Here is a 15,086-nt window from a genome sequence, read left to right on the forward strand (position 1 = left end):
CTAGGAATCTAAACAATAGTTACACTATACCTCATATAATCATGTTCAAAGAAAATTTGGGGTTAAATGACTCGATAAGTACAATTTGAAAGCGAAAAGGCCAAAATAGGCCGGAAATGACCTTTTCGTTCCCGAAATGCAAGCAACAACAAATGCAAGTCTAAGAATCTACATACTAGTTATATTATGCCTCATATAATGATGTTCAAGAGAATTTGGGGTTAAATGACTTGATAACTACATTTTGGGAGCGAAAAGGCCAAAATAGGCCGGAAATGGCCTTTTCGTTCCCGAAATGCAACAAACAACAATTGGAAACCTAAAAATCTACACAATAGTTACATTATGCCTCATACAATCATGTTCAAAATGAATTTGGGGTTAAATGAATCAATATATTATGTTTTGGAAGCGTAAAAGGCAAAAATAGGCAGAAACTAACATACACTAATTAATTAATAAGTTACATACATTTTGAAGATCATCAACATGTGTGCAACGGTTGACGATATCAAGCATGAATCTCATGACGTAATACCCACACGCAAGTCCACCTTCTTGTAGCGGACACTAAATTCAGCAAAGGATGCAATAAATGACATTGTTGTTAGATGTGTATTATGTGTTTCTATGTAAGGAAAAAAAATTAGTCATGTTACCTCGACTGAATGCCAAACAGGAGATTTTGGTGCTCCAAGTCATATTGCATTAACCTCCTGCATCATACTACATCAATACATTATTATAAGATTAGATGTACATTTAATATTAATAAGTGCGCATATCGAGTTTCGATTAGGCTACCTATTTAACAATGATTTGACTAGTAAGGGCCGTGGTGTTTGTTTACGCAAAGAATCAAAGTGGTAGGCTTCGTTACGTGACAAACATATTGTAATCAGTGTCCAATGATTCCTACAATAATAAAATATAGTTATTATTAATCGTAACAACAATAGGTCAATTTAATTAAAGTAAAGTGAGTTTAAGAAGCATACGATTCAATGTAAGGAAGAAGAATGATCTTATATTGTTGACGAGAACATGCTTTCAAAGAAGACTTGAGATAGTCTTTCACCTCCTTTTTTTTTCTTAAGCAATTGTCATCTCGTACTAAGCTTGGACATAACCAACCAAACATTGGCTCACTAGATGCAATCAATTCATTGTATGATAGCCTGAGAAATCATATTGATTAAAAGAAAACTTACTTATTATGGAAGTTAGTTGGATTGAAAACTACTTAATTAAGTCATATATATGTATATATAATATGCATATTTAATTTATATACTAAAGTATTACCTCATGAATGTTTGTATCATGGAAACATTCATCTCTTCCCCAAGTAAGAATTCTTTAATATCAACCTTAGAAATGAAGGTCGATGTATCCTCAAAGTAGTGGAATTGGTGGTGCGACAACTGAATCTCAATCATTGCTTCATCGTCTACATCGCTACCGCACTCCTGTAGCTAAAAGCACGAAGAAGTAAGGCCTTGCACCACCTCGATCTCCGTAATGAGTGGACACTTTGCCATAGAAACATTTACTTTCTCCACTTCATCACGTCGGCCTTCCTAAGGTGAACATGCCTTCTTTCCCTTCCTGTCGGCTTTCCCCGTACCCTAGTAATTAGTTAAATTAAAAAGATATTACTGACAATCATATATATATAGGAACTATAAAAGAAAACAATAATATATATATATATATATATATATATATATATATATATCTGCTTTTTTACTGTGTTGAGCTCTTGTCCTAAACCTGTGCGCGAGGGCTGATGAAAGGCTAGGGCAGTACAAGTTTAGGAAGAAGAAACAGAAGCATAACTCAAGAGGTTTGGAACCCACCTTCTTATTTTCAAAGGGACTATCTGATGAGCGATAACTAACTGATAAGAAGATAGATTCTCCCTATCAGTCCTAAGCGCACTAGAATGGATAGCACAGGTCGGACGTTGGGATCGGAAGCTTCTAGACTAAGCCCTTATCCGGTCTGTCTGTAAACAATTATATGTCTGTCTTGGCTTTCTTTCTCCTCTTAGGAAGAAGTAGCTGCTACTGTTCGCATATCCGCTTAAGCAAGCCTGTCCCAAGCCGGCCAAGCAGTTGCTTTGAATCGGATGTGAGGGAATTACTTATATAAAGAGATCTTTCCCTCGGGATGTCTGCCGCAAAGAAGAAATGGATGGACAGAAGCTCTTTGAATGGGGGTTCAAAAAGTAGCTTCTCTTTCTTTTAAGTTCGTTGCGTGCTAATGCCAATTTAAAGAAAAAGGGGTGCAAGTGAATCAGAGCTTGAGAATCTAGCTATTGCGAAAACTATCTCTGCATAGGGGAATGCCAACGGCTTCAAGCAAGGAACGTAGTATATATATATATATATATATTATATTATTATATATATATATATATATATATAGGGTTGGGTTCTAGTGAGAACCTCTTTATGGTGAGAACCACCTTATGGTGAGAACTCTCCTATATCCATATAAGAAATCCCGAAAATTCTAATCCAGAAATTGAAGCCCGAAAATAATGCAAATTCAGCAACAAAGTGAACAGGGTTTAAAGCTCATTTTTTCTCTTCTCCCTCGTGCAATTCTCATCCTCGCGATTCATTCGATCTTCCAAGAACACCAAATTCTATTCAAAATTCCACGAACATATAACAAGAAATCAAGGATTTTTCAAGAAATTGAAGAACAAATTCTGAACTTTTTGTCGGTAACGCAAGTTCTCTGCTTGTTTGCGTAAGAAATTTCAAAACTTTGTGTTCAAATTGTAGATTTTGAATTTCTTTATCTGTTACTGAATTTATCTTCAAATACTTCAATTTGTTTCTGAACTCGATGTTAAATTGTCGAATTCTCGGATGATTGAATCGCATATCACTAAAAATCAATAGTAAATCGGACTCATGAGCTTTATTGCTGAATCGCATATCTGTTGCTGAATTTATCTTCAAGTTCTCTCTCCTACTTTTTTTTGATATCGATTTTTCGAAAATGCGGTGTTATTTTCTCTAATTATATGGTTTATTGCGTGGAATTAGAGGTGCAAAGAATTCATTGTCATGACTCATGAGCTTATATGTTTGGTTTTTCTCCTAATTCGAATTAGAGGTGCAAAGATTTTGTAGTTTATTTTGGCACTTTTGAGGAATTGGACCTGTTTTTGCTATCTGTAGCCTAATGCGTGGAATTAGAGCTTATATTGTCAGGACTCATGAGCTTATACGTTTGATATTGTAGGTAGGCAGTAGGTACCTGTTATTGAGGTGTTGTTGGAGTTCTAACTTATTTACAGGTTGAAATATTGTTCATGTTTTGGGTGAAGCATGAATGTTTAAGGTTGGTTATACAATGGTCATTATTTGCTAATTTATAAATCAAATGACTATATTTGTATAGTAATATCAATCTGGTTGTGGCTTGCAGTACTACTCTATATGCTCTATGATAGGTTTGTTTGGAATATATATAAGGCCATCGATACTAGGCACCTGTTATTGAGGTGTTGTTGGATTTCTAACTCATTTACATGTTGAAATCTTTTAGTATGTTTCTCAGTTAATTATAAAAAAAGTTTTGAACTTGGAGATTTTATGTTGTATTGTTCTATGACTTCGGAATATATATAAGGCCATCGATACTTGGAGATTTGGGTTTCATGCTTAATTTGTGTTGAAATTAAGAGACTCTTGGGCTTCTTTTGTGAAACTGGTTAGTGAGTGAGTTAGAGTTACCTTATGTAGTTATCTACACTTCATAACAGAGGCTGTTTGATGCTTTTTTAAGGGTGTGCGATAGCGTGTCGTGGAGATAGATAGGCTAAGAACTACGAGTTTTTGGTATGATGTTTTAATGTTGACGGTACATTTTTGGGATTACCATCATCCCTTGCCATGTACCTCTGTTGTGCCTTAATCAAACTGAGCAATCATCTACTTCTTGTATAATGCTCTCTTCAGTTTTATATCCTGTAGATGTGGAAAAATGCACTATATTTATGCTTTGAGATTTTTTGTTTTGCTGTTCTTTATAGATGCTTCCTTTCATCCTCTGTAAAAGTTACTAATCTATAATTCTTTAACTATAGACCAAACATTTTGTAATTCTTTAAATATATGCAGGATATTTCCTTTATAGATGACCTTTTTTTTGTATGTGCAGGATATTATCATTTGGAAGTAGATGGCATGAGTGAAACACTTTCTGAGTTGATGGCTTCTCTAGACCACAACAACGCTGTTAAAGCAGATGTTCTTATAGCACTCTTGCAGCACTAAATTTGGTTGTCATAGTCAAGAAAACTGGGCCTATATCAAGATCCATGTATTCTTCATTAAGCCTTATCCATGTGCTTCTCGTATATCCTAGAGGTACTTCTCGTGAAGGCTAGAAGTATTTCTTGTATATCTTTAGAAAAATAATAAAAATAAAATAAAAATACTTTCAATTTTTAAAAAACTTTCTAGGGGACACCATCACTTGTCATATACATTAGAGGTACTTCCCCTTTAGAGTAGAGGTACTTCTCGTATAACATAGAGGTACTTCTCGTATAACGTAGAGGTACTTCTCGTATACATTACAGGTACTTCTCCTCTAGAGTAGAGGTACTTCTTGCATAGCATAGGGGTACTTCTTATATAGCATAGGGATACTTCTTGTATAGCATAGGGATACTTCTTGTATAGCCTAGAGGTACTTCTCGTATAACGTAGAGATACTTCTCGTATACATTAGAGGTACTTCTCCTTTAGAGTAGATGTACTTCTTGTATACCTTAGAAGTACTTCTCGTATAGCGTAGAGGTACTTCTCGTATAGGCTAGAGGTATTTCTCGTATATCTTTAGAAAAATGATAAAAATAAAAATACTTACAATTTTTAACAAAATTCTCTATGGGACACCATCACTTGTCGTATACATTAGAAGTACTTCTCCTTTAGAGTAGAGGTACTTCTTGTAGAACCTAGAGGTACTTCTCGTATACATTAGAGGTACTTCTTGTATACCTTAGAGGTACTTCTAGTATAGCCTAGAGGTACTTCTCATATAGCTTAGAGGTACTTCTCGTAGAGCCTAGAGGTACTTCTCGTGAAGGCTAGAAGTATTTCTCGTATATCTTTAGAAAAATAATAAAAAAATAAAAATACTTTCAATTTTTAACGAAATTCTATAGGGGACACCATCACTTGTCGTATACATTAGAGGTACTTCTCCTTTAGAGTAGAGGTACTTCTCGTATAACATAGAGGTACTTCTTGTATAACGTAGAGGTACTTCTCGTATAGGCTAGAGGTACTTCTCCTCTAGAGTAGATGTACTTCTTGTATACCTTAGAGGTACTTCTCGTATAGCGTAGAGGTATTTCTCGTATAGCCTACAGGTACTTCTCGTATACATTAGAGGTACTTCTCCTCTAGAGTAGAGGTACTTCTTGTATAGCATAGGAGTACTTCTCCTCTAGAGTAGAGGTACTTGTTGTATAGCATAGGGGTACTTCTTTTATACCTTAAAGGTACTTCTCATATAGCCTAGAGGTACCTCTCATATAGCTTAGAGGTACTTCTTGTATAACGTAGAGGTACTTCTCGTATACATTAGAGGTACTTGTCCTTTAGAGTAGATGTACTTCTTGTATACCTTAGAGGTACTTCTCGTATAGCCTAGAGGTACTTCTCGTATAGCGTAGAGGTACTTCTCGTATAGCGTAGAGGTACTTCTCGTATAGCCTAGAGGTACTTCTCGTCAAGGCTAGAGGTATTTCTCGTATATCTTTAGAAAAATAATAAAAATAAAAATACTTACAATTTTTAACAAAATTTTTTAGGGGACACCATCACTTGTCGTATACATTAGAAGTACTTCTCCTTTAGAGTAGAGGTACTTCTCGTATAACATAGAGGTACTTCTCGTAGAGCCTAAAGGTACTTCTCGTATAAATTAGAGGTATTTGTCCTTTTGAGTAGAGGTACTTCTTGTATACCTTAGAGGTACTTCTTGTATACCTTAGAGGTACTTCTCGTATAGCCTAGAGGTACTTCTCGTATAGCCTAGAGGTACTTCTCGTATATCTTTAGAAAAATAATAAAAATAATAATAATAAAAAAAATACTTTCAATTTTTGTAGGGGACACCATCACTTGTCGTATACATTAGAGGTACTTCTCCTTTAGAGTAGAGGTACTTCTCGTATAACATAGAGGTACTTCTCGTATAGCCTAGAGGTACTTCTCGTATACATTAGAGGTATTTCTCCTCTAGAGTAGAGGTACTTCTTGTATAGCATAGGGGTACTTCTTGTATACCTTAGAGGTACTTCTCATATAGCCTAGAGGTACTTCTCATATAGCTTAGAGGTACTTCTCGTATAGCCTAGAGGTACTTCTCGTGAAGGCTAGAAGTATTTCTCGTATATCTTTAGAAAAATAATAAAAAAATTTAACAAAATTTTCTAGGGGACTCACTTGTATACATTAGAGGTACTTCTTCTTTAGAGTATAACTGAAGTCACCTTCCGAACTTAAAAGGTAAGGCTATGCACTTGCTGTTCTCTTCACAAATCCTGCCACAGCCCACAGGTGGCAACCTCACAAAAACTACAAGCCTCAGGGGTAACAGCTATATAGGGTAGATTCTCACCACAAATTTGTGAAAAAAAACATTGAATAATGGTATTTAGAGCTAAACCAGTTTTCAGTTAGATATTAGATACAACTATACAACTATACAAGTAGGTTTCGGAGACTGCACACACAAGATAATGTGCCGAAACCCAACCAGCAGATTTCTATAAAGATGACAACCTACTGCACAATGTATAAGCAAACCACAAGAAGTTTCTTGATCAGTCCGAAGCTTCTCATAAGTTCTTTGCTACAAAGCTGAAAGCTCAAGATAATGTGCTGAAACCCAACCAGCAGATTTCTATAAACAAGTACATCAGTCCGAAGCATTCAGAAAGACCCTTTCTTCGCTCCATTATCACATCACAGTTCACTGAAACCAGAAAATCCAATAAAAAGAGCAATTCAGTTATAAGTTGAAATAAAGAAGTACCACCTAGCGACTTCTATCCTAAACATGCAGCCTCAAGCAAACTTCAATCTCAAAGGAACAATCGATAGAGAATTCAAAGCTTAGTTAGATAAAATACTGAGAAAAGGAAAGGTGCTTATCCTAGATTTAGTCTGATTTCAGGAAACGTTTGGACAAGAACTTACAATCTGCCAGTCCAGCTACAGACCTTTTGCTGCCTCACTCTCATGATTAACCTTACCCATTGAGGGGTTTAGGCTTAGGTTTAATTGCAACAATAGCTGCAGATTCATTTGTTTCTTCCAATTGCGCGAGCCTTGCTTTTATAAGCATTTCTTTCGCACTTTCTCTCTCCATGTTTCTACGAACCTGTGATGAATGTGTGAATATAAGTATTACAAAACTGTGTAATAAGAAAAAGATAAAAGGATGAAGTTGGTTTCATTATCATCATTTCGGTCAAGAAAAGAAAAGAAAATAGTTTCTGTCCAATTCTATAAAAACGTTGAAATCAATAGTGAAACATTTCAAAGAAACTGAAAATTGGTAAAAGCAGTTACCACAGGAAACATCAATGCTACAAATACAATGATGATTATGCAAGAACAACCATTACATTTACTGAAAACTGCATGAGGCAGAGCTACTGAGCTACAATGAGGGTACAACAATAAGCATGCATGTCGTTTTTTTTTCTAAGTAGCATCATAGCTCCTTATCAAGTAGATAATAGTCAGCTAAACAAGTTGTTGGCATTGGCACATGCAATATTCGAAATATCATAAGATGAGTGACACTAAAAACACAAATATGCTTTCATAACTTGAATAGCCAAATCAATGCTTCTCTGCCTAATGTTTTTGACGGAATTCAGGAATTTCATGAAAAAGAAAAAGAAAAAAAGAGCATAATACTACAATCTGCACTAGTTTAATGGAAAAATTCAAAGTACTAGCTATTAATTACTTCACTAAACCACTGCCTCCATTTACAAGATTAAAACAAGAAGTACAAAATGATTGAAGTAGAAAAAAATTTAAGTACCTGAAAAATTAGTAAACAAAATTCACATTACATTTCACCAACATAACACAACACTTGTGAGTTGTGACTAAGTGTAGTGATTCTAATAATAAGTTGCTGGTCAAAAAAAGAAGGGTGAATCTTAATGAAGCAACATATATTTCTACTAAATCGGCAAAAATCTTAAACCCTCAGGAAACTCCAAATCCAAAAACAGCAAACACCCACCACACTAATCAACACATGCACACATTGCACTTTAGTAGTAATCCATCTAAATTTACGTACTAAAAATAATAAGGAGCTAAGCTTAATTGCCAATTATAACTTGTCAAACACATGGATAGGATTTGAACCACCACTACTGAGTTTCATTTCGGTCAAGAAAAGAACAACAAATGCCAATTAAAGTAGTATATTATTAAAAAAAATGAATAAACAGAAAACCTACTGTCAATAATGGCCATAAATGCGAGACCAAAACTTTGTTATCTAGCCACAGATTTGCCTAGTTTAGAACAACTTATTGTTCACAAGTCATAACATATGCAAATTTCGTATATATACTCCTTATTGTATATCAGGTTGCAACAAGTCCAGCATCGTATATAACTAATAGATGATGTTGATACCTTGATTTTCATAAACGAAATTTGGCGATTATGGATTATCAATACAGCATTTATGACTCAGTATAACTCGATACACAACATTTGTTGTCTAATATACAACCACTAACTATTATGAACGAAAAAACATTCAATTCAGTTATGAATTAGGTATTTCCCATCCATGTTAAGTCTAACAATCATTCACTAACAATGGCTACTATGACCCCTCACTCCTTACTCCTTAGAGTGCAGAAATACATAGATAGTGGAAATAGAATGAAACTAACACAAATGCCAATCAACAGAACAGCAAAAAAACATGCGAAAATCATGCAAAAACTAATACAAGCAAACCCTAATTTAACTTTCCATACGATTAACATTTCAATTTACAATTTCTAACCTTAGATCTCCAGTAAACAACAACAAATGCACAAGATCTAAAGAAAAAATCAAAGAAATTGAGAAGAAGATTACGTATTGCGAAGACTTTAACCGGAGAACGAAGAAGTTACTGCGATGTATTCCAATGAACTGCGAAATAGGAGAGAGAAAGTGCGAAATTAACCACAATAATCATCAAAAATCAACTAAGCGAACGAAAGTAGAAGAAATACGAAAACTTACTGTGAATTAGGAGAGAGAAAGTGCGAAGATTTACGAAAACTTACTGTGAATTAGGAGAGAGAAAGTGCGAAATAGGAGAGAGAAAGAGAAATGACAAAAATGGAAAGAAGCTGCACGACCCTAGATTGGAAATTTTTTGTGCGTACAAGTCGAGGTGATCTAACGGTTGTGAGTTACTTTATCTCATTAATCTAACGGTTCATAAGGTGGTTCTCACCATAAGGTAGTTCTCACCATAAGGGTGGTTCTCATATGAACCCAATTCTATATATATATATATATATATATATATATATATATATATATATAATCATTGTACCTCATCTGGTAACCGCACCAATGCACACGGCCATAGAACATAACTGCCAAGGACATCAGTCACTAACTGTAGACCAACTTCTGCATTCGGCAGCAGAAGAGGTAATTCTTCGAAACCGGGCACAATCTCTGAAACACTGACCACATAGTGAATATCAGCGACTGCCTGGTTGTGCAATAGTACCCGATCCCTAGGGGGTTGTGCAATCATACCCGATCCCTAGGGGGTTGTGCTTGGCCATAAGCAACGAGAATGAAACTGCCATGACCATCTCCTCGAGCTAATAGCTCACATGGTGTCTCTTCCTTTTAAAAAAACTCTATTCATAGTTTGTCTATGAAACAACATATATATAGTAAGAATTTCATGCATTTAAGAACAATAGTTGTGATATTAAGTGATACCGTGAACTCCGGAACTGGATCAGGCTGCGTAGGAACACTACCCTGCTGGAAAGCACCAAAAGTCGGTAAGCCCATCTGCGCCAAAATGGCGTTGAAATTTTGAGTCATCTCCGCTCTGAGATCTTCCCGAATTTGGGCTTTCATAGCCTCCACACACTACAAGAAAAATCACATATAGAGGCAAGGGAGATTTGCCTCTGAAACCAAAGATGTAGCCTCTAATTGCCTTTTGAAGCAAATTAGTGGTTGCCTCTAATAGTTCCGTCGCTAATTAATGGTTGCCTCTAAAAGTCCCTTTTTGAGGCAATATAACTAGTTGCCTCTAAAAGACTCGACATTTAGAGGCAACCATATATTCTTGCATCAAAATTAAAATTAGAGGCCACCATATAAATTCTTGCCTCAAAATATAATTAGAGGCAACCATATATATTCTTGCCTCAAAATATAATTAGAGGCAACCATATATATTCTTGCCTCAAAATATAATTAGAGGCAACAATATATATTCTTACATCAAAAATAATTAGAGACGATATAAAACATTGCTTCTAAAACTACATATATTTAGGGGCAACCATATAATTCTATCTCGCAATATAATTAGAGGCAATATAACGCATTGCTTCTAAAAACCACATATATTTAGGGTAATCATATGATTTTGCCTCGAGATATAATTAGAGGTAATATAAAATTGTTTCTGAAAATTAATATGCTCAAGGACAACCACATAAATTTAATTCAAAATATAATTATAATCTTCCCTCCTTTACAAAAAAAAAATTTAAATCAATAAAGCTAAAAAAATATTTTAGCATACGAATTACTTGTATTGCAAACACAATACTACAAGTTGTATTTCATTTTCTCTAGTACATTATACATTTACATCAAAATATGATACATCTCCCTATCAAAAAACAAAAATAAAATACTAATCAAGACTAAGTGATAATACAGGAATCGTTCAAGATAAAAAAAAACAATAAAAAAATGATTAAGTATGCTTTCTCAATATAATTCCAAGTGATCAAGGGCAATGAAACCTGCTAGAAACAACAAAAAAAGCAAGACATGTCACGGTTTTTTAAGAATTTTCTTGTTTTAGACTTTCAGCGAATCAAAAATAAAACTATGCTTTTATGACACTAACAGACTCAAGTTTTGTCTAACGTGGAAACTTTCAGCGAATCAAAAATAAAACTATGCTTTTATGACACTAAGAGACTCAAGTTTTGTCTAACGTGGACAATAATATGATTAGTTGTCGTCTTACCTAAATTGCAAGAGAAGCCTACATGAAAAGAGAGAAATGAATAGGATCGAATGACAAACAAGATAATAGATTTTTAAAGAAAATAGACCAGAAAAGACAACATGCACAAGAGAAACAAACTAGAAGTGTAAACAAATTCTTTTTCAATATTGACAGTAATTTATCATGTACTTGCAATTTGGTTGCCTTATAATATTCATTCGTCCAAGAAACCTCATTTCAAGGCAAAAAAAAAAAAAGGAAAAAAAATCTTCATGACAAATGATTATGCAATTTATGATTACTATTAGTTATCAATATCTAAAACATTTACAATCCCAACTGGCAACCCAAAAGCCCCTGAGAATTACAATCCCAACTATAACTACATGTCTAATATAAACCACAATAAGAGCAACAAACAGCCTGCAACAATATAGCAAAACTATTATCTATATGTCTAACGCACCAAGCTATACACAAAATCTATTGAGTACACTGTTCAACTTCAAAGATATATACAAAAATTTCAAAACTAAAACGTATTAAGTCTAGTATGAAATTGATTGAAATTGTAATTAAAGCACTAAAACTGAAGAAATTGTAACTCAAGCACTTAAAGTTAAGAAGTTGTAATTCAATTCTTGAATCAAAACATCGAACTTCATCAATTATGAATTTACCTTGCATTTGAAGACCACTGTGACATATTTTAGATGTAGGAAGCAAGCAATAGCCAGTATACCACTTCAAAGATTAAAAGAAATGCCAGCCTCCACCTGTCGTACCTGTAAAATAATATACAACCACACCTAATTTGTCATATATAAAGCTAGTTAAGAGATGGATCTTCAATAATATCAATCAAACCAAGGATAATCAAAGAAAACTTAAAGAGGAACAGAAAAGGTTGGGCTAAATATAACATAAATTTCCAATGCTATCATACTAGATAAAGAGCGGCACACTATCATTTGACGTCTAAATCTCCCATATAAGCATTTTCTTTTCAGAATAACAATATTTAGGCACAAGTATAGCTTGGACACACTCTTAATTAGATCAAGAGCCTAATAGTAGAGCAAGAAGTTGATGGTACTGAGGAAGAGACAAAATTTGCAGAAATTTGACATCAATTACACTAATACACTATGACTGAGACTACACAATAAGAGCATCACATACATTAATCACCTAAATATTTCAGACCTATATAAATATGGTCACCTCTTTCATCTATTACTGCCTTCAGAAAAAAAAATGGATGGTTAGGCATCATTCAGTCAACTTCAGCCACAATGCTTAAATGATAACAAATAAAAGAATAAAGTAGGTGATATAATATCACAAAAAACAAATCAAGTATTTTAGTTAAACAAACTCATGAACAAAGGTTTGAAGCACATCACTTTGCGAAAGAATATTTAATATCTCAACCACAACGTTTTAAAGCTTATGTCCAGAATTATTAGTGAACTTTGGCATAGCTATCTGAAGAAGAATTACTGAGAACGACCGAAAGTAATAATTAAAGAATTCAAGTATTTGGCAATGTGTGCTATCTCAAGACTATTCTGTACCTCCATTTTCATTTGTAGCCTTGATTAAATTGCTATAATTATACCAGCGAAGAAAAAAAAAAATGAAATCTGTCTCCCTTTAATAGATATAAGTCAAATATCATAAAATTCAAATACATAAAACACCAATTAACTGCAAAAAGATAATTCAAATATAGCAGTTCCATCACAAGAACACAAAATATTCCAAGCTAATAAAAAAAATGGCTAAACAATTTAATTGCACACGCATATAATAACTATAAAATTGTCATTAAAAAAAATTAGTAAAATTATCATAAAAATTTAGTAAAAATAACTGAATAAACGATCTAAAAGAAGGAAATAGAGATTACAGGTTTCGGGTCAATGAGAAGACCAGAATGCTGCAATGGAATGCATTCGTAAAACCACATATAAACTCTAGTCTGCAATCAAATGCATTTGTAACAGAACCAGGCCACTTAAATAAAGATTATAATACAATTCCCAATCAAAGAATTAAACGTCATTACTAGAAATGCAACAAACAATTAAATCATACCTTATGCAGGTCATAACCACATATAAATACGATTTACATAACGAAATAGATAGAAATGTAGGAGAGAGACTGTGCATATAGATCTGAAAATATGGGAGGCTAGGAGAAAGGAGAGAGGAGAGAAAGAGAGTGTGTGTAACATCCCTGAATTTTCCGATAATTCACATTTAATTTCTTCAATTCAATTGTTCAAGAACCCCAATTTAACAACATACCCAAAATCGAAATAGATAAATAAAAGAAACGAATTTGAAACTAAACTTGAGTTTAGAACTTACTTTAATATGGAGATAAAGTTACTCAAGAAATAGACCCAAAAAATTGCCCTTTTGATCCGATTTTCGCCCCAAAATATTCAATAGAAAAGCCGAATTTTCCCTCTTTGAATTACCCACAAACTCAAGTAATTTCAAAGGTAGATGAAGGAAGGTTCAATTGTGATGAAAGTTGAACAAAATTTATGAATTTAGGGTGTTGAATCAAGTAAATAGAATGATCAATTGAAGAAGAAGATGAACAAGGAGTTTTTTTTTTCTTTTGTTTTGACTTCGTGGGTGCCGAAGTACGAAGTGTATAGTATTATGTAGCAGCAGTAATTAGGTATGAGTTGGGGGTTTTGTTTCCTTTTTTTCTAATTTCCTGTTTTCTTGAAGATTTAATTTTTTTATTTTAATGATATAGTTATTATTATTCTTTTTTGGGGGTGTGTTGTATACGGCAAAAAAAAGTTAAATACAGCAAAATATATTAAAAGACTAATCTATCCTTTGGGGGGTCATCTATAATGAATGCCCCCCTTATACGTGGTTCATCTATGACAAATGACTCCCCTATAGGAGGGTCATCTATGACAAATGACCTCATTCTCGTCATACCTCTACTGCGTCAAACATATAATATAACCTGACACGAAAATTTTAGTTGCCGGCTATTGAGTTAGGGGGGATGCGATAGGCCCATCTCAGAATTTTTTCAATCCTAACGCATCCAACTTTATAAATAAATGTGACATATTGGCTTGTGTGCACAAGTACTTATGGTAATTTATTTTGTTGCATTACTGCACCCCTACGTACGAGATTTCTTTTATTATTTTAAAAAATTAAAATTAATCATGGTTAAGTTAGGACTAATTTTAGATGTTGTATTTAGCCTTTTTTGCTGTATATAACACTTAGGCCTGTTCTCTCCGGCTTATTTTCAGTTCAGCTCAGTTCAGTTCAGCTATGGACGATACTTTTACTCTCACATATCACTATTCATTTCAGTTCAGTTCAATTCAGTTCAGTTTAATTCAGTTCATGTACTCTGAAATTTCACCCCAATATACTCTGAAAGAACTAGATGCAATTTCATGTACTAAGGGATATTAAACAAGGAAAGTGCAAGAGAATTAAACATTTATGGTCAATCTAATCATTACTTTTTTTTATGGGAAAGCTAATCATTATTTAAACAAACCATACTCGGAGCTAAATCATGGAACCTGATCTGAACTGCAAGCACCCTTGACTTCTATTATTATTGAGTTGAGTAATGGTTAACCTTCTTAAGTGAGTCAGTTTTAATTAAACTATTTTGAAACAACTTACTTGTAGTAATATTCTAAGCACAATAGGAAGAATCAATTCTATGGCATATCAGTATATAATCCTCCCGGGCCAATGATAATCTACGTGATGTAA

General features: G+C 33.9%; 3 long non-coding RNA genes across 4 annotated transcripts; 1 reads left to right on the plus strand and 2 right to left on the minus strand.

Moving 5' to 3' along the window:
- Positions 1 to 469: 469 nt before the first annotated feature.
- Positions 470 to 13,671, minus strand: LOC125499655 (uncharacterized). 2 transcript variants are annotated; one of them, XR_008970422.1, is made up of 8 exons: positions 12,493 to 13,671; positions 11,982 to 12,110; positions 10,041 to 11,089; positions 1,306 to 1,628; positions 999 to 1,178; positions 805 to 915; positions 660 to 726; positions 470 to 570 (listed from the first exon to the last, which is right to left on the minus strand). It is a non-coding gene; the product is annotated as an uncharacterized LOC125499655 (long non-coding RNA). The 2 variants fall into 2 exon arrangements; XR_008970423.1 differs by lacking the exons at positions 470 to 570; positions 660 to 726; positions 805 to 915; positions 999 to 1,178; positions 1,306 to 1,628 and adding an exon at positions 9,646 to 9,941.
- LOC109134938 (uncharacterized) lies at positions 2,505 to 4,689 on the plus strand. Its single transcript, XR_007276296.2, has 3 exons — positions 2,505 to 2,760; positions 3,262 to 3,360; positions 4,183 to 4,689. It is a non-coding gene; the product is annotated as an uncharacterized LOC109134938 (long non-coding RNA).
- LOC125499472 (uncharacterized) lies at positions 6,513 to 9,533 on the minus strand. Its single transcript, XR_007276333.2, has 4 exons — positions 9,318 to 9,533; positions 9,168 to 9,224; positions 7,242 to 7,425; positions 6,513 to 7,017 (listed from the first exon to the last, which is right to left on the minus strand). It is a non-coding gene; the product is annotated as an uncharacterized LOC125499472 (long non-coding RNA).
- Positions 13,672 to 15,086: the final 1,415 nt, after the last annotated feature.

Source organism: Beta vulgaris, chromosome 7 (assembly GCF_026745355.1).
Source record: "Beta vulgaris subsp. vulgaris cultivar EL10 chromosome 7, EL10.2, whole genome shotgun sequence".
In the NCBI taxonomy this organism is placed as follows: domain Eukaryota; kingdom Viridiplantae; phylum Streptophyta; class Magnoliopsida; order Caryophyllales; family Amaranthaceae; genus Beta; species Beta vulgaris.